The 8459-nt window shown below is 42.7% G+C and overlaps 1 pseudogene; it reads left to right on the top strand.

Moving 5' to 3' along the window:
- Window positions 1-1785: 1785 nt before the first annotated feature.
- Window positions 1786-3499, top strand: LOC127219851 (60S ribosomal protein L7-like; annotated as a pseudogene).
- Window positions 3500-8459: the final 4960 nt, after the last annotated feature.

Here is an 8459-nt window from a genome sequence, read left to right as displayed (position 1 = left end):
AAGGCTACCAGGCTAGAAGATTTTTAAAAGCTGTGTCTTATGGGCTTACCTTAAAATGTCAGAATCACAAGGGACTGGATCAAGGTCCTGAAGATGCTCCCAGAACAACAGTCAGAGTAATCGAATCTAATCCTCATCCAGTGCTCCTGTCCCCCACACAGTCTCTCTGTCTGCTGATGTACAAGGAGGGAGGGGACAGGCTTTGCTACCCCTCCAGGCTGTTTATTTTCCCATGGATTTAGGGGGCATGAACTGTTCTATTTAAATTCAACACAAAGAAGAAAACATCTCTGCTCCTTGCACACCCCAGAAATCCAACTCTTGGTGGAAGGAGCCTAATAAATCTTTCCCCAAGGAGACAGTCCCTCATTGGATTCAAGGCAGGTAGCACAGACCTCAGAATCCTCTCTCTGGTGAAATACCCTGAGGCTGTTCAGCTACACAGTGTGGACTTTTAAGATCATTTTTCTCTGAAAAAAAGTTTCCCTATGGTACTTTGTCCTCCCTGAAGAATGTCACTGGGTTAGACTGCCCAGAGTTGAGTTCTGAGTTTGTGCTCCCCACCGACACTGATACATGATACTGCTCTGACCTTCATAACTCCCCAGTACCCACTCCCATCCAGGGCACATGCTTATTTAAGTCTTCTACTTCTGAGACATGATTTTTTTTAAGGAAGTTTATCTGGTGATACTTTTCAGATGACAGAGAAGGGAGGGGGGGGAGGGAGAATTGCTCAAGCTCACATGCTCCCAATAAAAATGACTTTTTCATCTCGATAGATAATATTTTTATACCATGATAAAAGTTTAGTATCTGTTCTGTTAGGAGAAGTACTTAACCTCCCCAAAACTTTCCCATAAAATAGACCTCATGTCAAAGTCAGATAACTACCAGCATGGCTGTTGAAAAGATGTATAGTTACACAGTAGATTCCCAGAGAAGTGAAATATCAAATGCTTCAAGTCAACCCATTTCCCTTCTCTAAAAGCCATGCATATCAGAATGGCTCAGTGTCTTATCATTTGGTTTCATTTCCTCACCCAGTTGGTCACCCAGCTCTGGGTTGTAACCATAGCTAGATACTATTTCAAGCCTTTATCATTGTCTGAAAGTGGCTATCACTGTTGGAGTTTTCTCTCTATTCATTATTTTGACTTCATGGGTTCACCTCCTCCAGCTTCCCATGCCTTCCAATGTCCCAACTTCTTCATGTCATATATATATATATATATATATATATATATATATATATATATATATATATATGTGTGTGTGTGTGTGTGTGTGTGTGTGTGTGTGTTTCAGTTAATGATGCCCATATTTGCATAGGTGTGGGGCATACACTGGAGCTTGGGAATCCTATTAGTAACCATGATTTCAAACAAGCAAACAAACAAACAAAAGACTCTCCTACCCCAATAGCTTCCCAGTAAGGGATGGGACATGGAGACCATCTTTCCTGTCTTTTCCATTATTTTGATTGCCTTGGCCTTGCATAAGTTTTATGCAGGTAACCCCAACTTCTGTGAGTTCATGGGTGCAACAGCCATCCTTGTCCAGAAGCACTTTCGCAGTAATCCTCCCATCACCCATCTCTTAACACTGTTTCTCCCTCTTCTTCAACAATATGCCCTTAGCCTTGGTGTTGGGATTTGTTATGGATGTCCCATTTAGGGTGGTGTACCCATTCTCCTATGCTCTTCACTTTTGACTCATCACCAACTGCTATTTACTGCAAAAAAGCAGATTTCTGCCTCTCTCTCTTTTTTTTCCCGACTGGAAGGAGCCATGGAGGCTAAGCTGGAGAAGAAAAAGAAGGTTCCTGCTGTGAGAGAGACCATTAAGAAAAAGCGAAGGAATTTCACGGAGCTGAAGGTGAAGCACTTCCGGAAAAAGTTTGCACTGAAGACACTCCGGAAGGCACGGAGGAAGCTCATCTATGAAAAGGCAAAGCATTATCACAAGGAATACAGGCAGATGTACCAGACAGAGATTCACATGGCTAGGATGGCAAGGAAAGCCGGAAACTTCTACGTGCCTGCAGAACCCAAGCTGGCATTGGCCACCCTAATCCGAGGTATCAATGGTGTGAGCCCAAAGGTCCGCGAGGTGTTGCAGCTGCTCCGTCTCTCCGTCTTCATCAGATCTTCAATGGCACCTTTGTTAAGCTCAACAAGGCTTCGATTAACATGCTGAGGATCTTGGAACCATACATTGCATGGGGGTACCCCAACCTGAAGTCAGTAAAGGAGCTCATCCACAAGCGTGGCTATGGTAAAATCAATAAGAGAATTGCCTTGACGGACAATTCCTTGATGGCTCGATCTCACGGTAAATACGGCATTATCTGCATGGAGGATCTGATCCATGAGATCTACACAGTGGGGAAAGGCTTCAAGGAAGCCAACAACTTCCTGTGGCCTTTCAAACTGTCTTCTCCATTGGGCGGGATGAAGAAAAAGACCACTCACTTTGTGGAAGGTGGCGATGTTAGCAACAGGGAAGACCAGATAAACAGGCCTGTGGTATTTTTGTAATCTGGTCAGTTAATAAACAGTCACAGCTTGGCAAAAAAAAAAAAAAAAAAAAAAAAAAAAAAAAAACCCAAACAAACAAAAAACAAAACAAAACAAAAAAAGCAGATTTCCTGGCCAAGGTTACCAGAAACCACAAATATTCAGAAGTCAAGTCAACAGCATAACCATTTAGCAAAAATAACAACAGCAGTGTCTACCCTGGCTTGTGGTGTGAACAACACAGACTTTTGATCATGATTACAGTACTGGCCATGATATTAACATCTATGAAACAAGCCTCAAACTAATCTAGAAAGAAATTAGTAACCCAGTAACAATGAAACATCACAGTTTAAAGAGAACTGGGGTGTGCTGTGGAGGTCAGCAGTGTCTATCGTCAGGCTTCACAGGTGACATGGTTGCTTTTATTTTCTTTTCAAAACTTTAGGAAGGGCTTGAAAAGTTGTCACGAGGAAACAATTGCTGTAATTACCTAGCCGATTCTAGTTCTTCACATATACTCTTAAAAGTGAAGGCGCTGTCTTCTGGCATTGGGTACTCTTGGTGATCGAGATCTGGGAGCCTCTGTTTTAGATTTGCTGGAAAGCCAGCTTCCTGACTGTTCACATGTGCTTAAAATGTTGCAGGTATTTTGTTGCATATTACATGCCTGGTGGTTTCATGATTCCTTGTGAGCAGCGAGGTTCAGTGTGTATTACGATTACACTATGTTTGTGTGTTTAAATGCTTCATTTCATTTTAAATACAGTTTAAATAATATATTTTTCCCAAGCCTTTAATCCAGCACTTGGGAGGCAGAAGCAGGTGGGTCTCTGTGAGTTTAGGGTCAGCCTGGTCTAGGTAATGAGTTCTAGGACAGCCAGGGCCATATGGTATAACCCTGTCTCAAGAAATAACAGTTCTTTTTGATTGGTAAACATAATTTATGTTTTAATTGTAGTGATCATGATGTACAGTAGATGCTTTGAATTTATTCTCCCCACCTCACTAGAATTTTCTGTCCTTTGACCGTCTCAACCCAGTCCCTTATTTTAATGTAGCAGCAGACTTACGCATTGAAAGTGACATTTATTTTTTCTCTCATCTAGCTGATCAAGCACAGGCTATTCTGATTTTAAACCAGTTGATAAAGGGAAGTTTTCATTTCTTTTTATAAAGGAAAGAAACAATAACAAGATAATTACAAAGGGCACTAGTGTCATTATGGTGATATAATCTTAACAATAGAAGGATGGTAGGAATGTCCTTGTGCTGGAGTGTCCATGGCCGTGGGCAGTAAAAGCTTGATGCCCTAAAATTTCTATCCTGCACACTAGCAATTAAGCCGAAGAGATAGGTAGCTTCTATGTGTTGGAACACAGAGCAGGTGAAGCTGGGTTGACTCATTCTTGGGTCTATTCCTTTCTCTAAGCTGACATCACAGTCTCCCTTCTATTTCCTAGTTTTGGGGTCCCTGTCTGCCTCTCTTGATGTCCTCCCTCCTTCTTCTCATCATCTGAACTGACTCTCAGGGTTCACACATACTTACAGTGCATAGCGGGTGCTTCAGTGTATATATAGTCAACATGAAATGATGAACTTGGGGGCCTTTCCCTTTGCTTGAGGAGTTATTACTTTGTGTTAGGAAGTGTTCCACCTCTTTAGTTATTTACAAATCACACAACACACACCTGTCACTCACACGTCCATCATGCTGCAGAACCACCAAACTTATTCTTGCTGACTGCTATAGATTAGTGCTCGCTATGGATTCCCCCTCGATCCTTCTCCATTACCACTTCCTTAGTCTCCAGTTACCCCCCTTTCCACTCTCTACAATACAGCAAACACATTTTAACTTTTATATGTTAGTGAGACTATACAGTATTTGCTTAGCTTTCTTGCTTAATTTAGTACACTGTCTGTTAATTCAGCTTTGTTGCTACAAATGCCAATTTTGGTAGGTGAACAGAATTCCCTTGTACACATGCACTACATCTTCTTCATCTATTCACCCATCAGTGGATGCGTCGCTTGGCAACTGTGAACAGAATCGGAATAAACATAGGGATGCAGGTGTCTCTTTGATGTTCTGATTCATCTCCTTTGGGATGTCCTGGAAGTAGGACAATTGGGATTTTAGGGTTCTTTATTTCTTTTGTTAGTTTATTGAGAAACCTCCCTATCATTCTTTTTTCTTCCACAACACCTCATTTTTAATTATTTTAATATGTTTTCATTATCTTTTGAGAATTTCATACATGCATATAATGCATTTTGATCATATTGAAACCTCCTTCTCCTAGCTCCTCCAGGCTTCCACTTCCAACCTCCCCTCCCAACTCACTGTCCTCTTTGTTTTTCTAATAAGTCGCAGATTCCACATGAATGTGTTTACACACATTCATGGGTGTGGGACCATCTACTGTATCATGGTTCAACTACCAGAGGACATATCCTTAAAAAAAAAAACAGACTCTCCCTCCCCTGGAAGCCTACACTGGCAGCAGCTTCTCTTCCAGGGGAGGAGCCCTCCCTTCTTCATGCTGCAAGCTGCCTGGATTATCTTTTGCAGGCAAGCCCAGCTTCAATGAGTCCAAATTGAGTAGTCAGTTTGCAACAGTGCTTCCTGACCTCTGACCTGTGACCCTTACAATCTTTCTTATCTCCTTTTTATGATGGTCTCTCAGCCTTGAGGGGAGGAAGTGTGACATGGATGTCTCTTTTGTGGTTGAGCATTCCACAAATACTTATTCGGCTGAGGTCTGAGTGCTGTGCCAAGCTACAGGCAGAGAGAAACAAACTTAGAGGGCAGCTTGATACTATGTCAATTTTGCAAAATAAGAATATTAGGTTCACCCATGAGGCCTGGTGCTCCTAATCATGGGTTCTTGATCAAATACACAGCTATGTGCTTTTTTTCTGTGGGATAGGGCTTAAACCCACAGAACTAATTTAATTTCTCAACATCAGTGGATCAGAGCTCCCCTTTCTAGGCTAAAATGTCTTTAATCTCCTGCTCTGGACTCCTCCATTCACAGCTTATTGAAATCACTGGGAGCTGCAGCAGGAGATCTGCCCTGAGACCATTAGAATGAAGGACTAAGGAAAGGAGGATAAACAGGTGTGTGTGTGAGAGAGAGAAAGGGAGAGAGAGAGAGAGAGAGAGAGAGAGAGAGAGAGAGAGAGAGAGAGAGAGAGAGAGAGAGAGAAAGAGAGAGAGAGCAGATAGCATGCCAGCATTTTAAGACTTGAGGTTATTTAAGCTGGGTATGGTTTCAGACAAGAGAAGGATGCCAGTGTAGAGCAGGTTTGCACATAACAAAGTAGAAGAGATGGGAAAGAGGATGAGTAAAGAGGCAAAAGGAAAGAGGGTAAGGGTGAGACTTAGCTTATGTTAGCATTAGGTGAGGTCACAACAGCAACCACAGAGGGGATTGAGAGAGAACCCAGGAGTGTGTGGGGTCCTCAACGTTCAGTGAGTAACACCTGTCAGGAGAACCTGATTGACTGTATCTAGCTGCTGATCAGGATGCATGAGAGAGCACAGATCAGGATGTTTCCCAGTCTGAACTGAGCAGCAATGGCTTTCCAAAGGAACACTCATTTACCAGGGCTGGACTCAAGCTGGCTCAAGTGAGCTAGGAGAAGACCAAGGTTGAGTTAATACACATCTGTTCACTACAGATAGGGAACCAATAGTGGACCAAAGAAATGACTCCACCCAAATCTAGCTTGGTGAATGGACAGATTCATTGGAGCTCCTTTCAGGAAAATGGGTGAGTGCTTACGGACAGGAGCATGGATGACTCATTTTGCTGCACTGATGAAAATCCCCACTCAGTGTGACAGACAATTCATGAAAGCTGCAGACCTGGAGTTCCCTGCCTACCTTGTAGCCAGCTCCACTAAGAGTCACCACACAGCCAGCAATAACCTTGACTCAACAGGGAGAGGCTAACCATGTATCTTGTGAATTTCATATGTTCCCAAGCCTCATACACAGAAGGAAGGAATGTACCAATTCACAGGGAACAGTGCTACAAGCCCTGGGAAGAAAGGATGTCCTAGAAAGTCCTTTTTAGGAGCTACACGGTTAAAAGAAGCAGAGAGACGCAGTGGTATCTGAAGAGGAAAATAAGGTGAGTTCTTCTGTTATTGGTTCTATTCCCTTTCTAATATGGAGAAATGTTTGTGTCCTGAGAGTTAAGCAACCAGTTAGGAAAACTTGATATCTTTTAGCAATTGCATACTGTTGCTGGAGCAATAACCTCAAGGAGTTGAATGGAAATGACCTTTGTGCACAGGGTAAGGATTGGTCACCAGAGGATTTAGAGTACAAGACAATATATGATGCCTCTCTCTAGAGTCAGGTGACAATGGCTTCAAGTCGCCTGCTGTGTCTGCCACTCCCAGAAGCAAATACACAGGTTGGTGGGGGTGTCAAATGAATTTATGTGATGTGTGCAAAATTGTTCCTGGCACGTCAGAGCAGCTCAGTAATTTATTCTTTCCAGGGAATCTCCAACAGTTGGCAAAGACCACACTTCCAAAGATAAAATGTGATGTCTTAGTGGACTTCGTCCTGCTTGTAATGGCTAGGCTTTCTCTGGACTCCGAGGAGTGTAATGAAGATATTTTTAGCCACGCCTTGTGAAGAAGTCAAGCCATGGCAGGAAGGTGGTATCTATAGATGTCCTTTCTTCTGTCCTTCCTCCTCTTCCTCCTTTTTCTGCTCCCTTTACTCCCTCCCTCCCTTTTCTCCTCTCTCTTCCCTGCTCCTCCTGCTCCTCCTCTCTCATTTCTCAGTGCCAGGCTAAAGACAGACTGTGATGAGTAATTCTTGGTTGTCAACTTGATGACCTCTGGAATTAACTAAACCCCAAGTGTCTGGGTACACCTGTGAGGGACTTTTCTTAATTAAATAATTTGAAGTGGGAAGACCAACTTTTAATCTGGATCTTTTGAGGTGGGAAGATTCACTTTCAATCTAGGCCACACCTTCTGGTGGCAGCATGTAGAAAGGAGATGGAAGGAGGAATTTTTTTTCTTTTTGCCTGTTTGCTGTCGCTCTCACCAGTAAGTCCATTCCTTCACTGGCATTATACCTATTTATTTTAGAATTCTAGCATATACTGAAGACTAGCTGAGACATTCAGCCTCATGGACTGAACAACTACTGGATTCTTTGACCTTCAGTTGCTAGAGATCCTTTGTTGGACTAGCTGGATTGCAACCTGTAAACTACTCTAATAAATCATATACATATATATTGAATATTTGTTATATATTATTACAGTTAAGATACAGGAAGTCATTATATTGATTCTATTTCTCTAGGGAACCTTGACTAATACACAGATCTTTCTAGGCTAGTGTTCCACTGCTAGCCTGAATCCCAAGTCCTCTTTTTACTTTAAAAAAAAAAATACTTTGAAATGGAGTGTTTCTAAGTGTCCAATCTGGCCTTTAACTAACCTTCCTTTTGTCCTAGCCTCCTGAGTAGATTAGATTATGGGCTTGCACCTAACTACTCAGAATCTGGGTCATGCTTTACTGTCCTCAAAGCATCATGTGTGCCACCATGATAACCAAAAGCTTAAAACCAAGCCAAGAAAGGAGTAGGTCGTTCAGGCGCACAGTTGAGGGCATCATGGTGGGGAAGGAATTGCAGCAGGAACTTGAGGCAGCCACTGCATACAGATTAAAAAAGCAGAGAGGGAGGAGGGAGAGGAAGAGAGAGGGAGATGGATATGGAGAGATATGGAGAGAGAGAGAGAGAGAGAGAGAGAGAGAGAGAGAGAGAGAGAAGCTGGCTGTCAGTTCACTTCTTTAGACCAGGATCCTGGTCCATGGGATAATGCCACCCTCACTTGGGTATCTATAGGCACCTCTGCTCAGTTATATCTTCCTGGGAACCCTCACAGACAGACCTGCACA

Source organism: Phodopus roborovskii, unplaced genomic scaffold, assembly GCF_943737965.1.
Source record: "Phodopus roborovskii unplaced genomic scaffold, PHOROB, whole genome shotgun sequence".
Lineage (NCBI taxonomy): Eukaryota > Metazoa > Chordata > Mammalia > Rodentia > Cricetidae > Phodopus > Phodopus roborovskii.
This window is presented reverse-complemented; position numbering and strand designations above follow the sequence as displayed.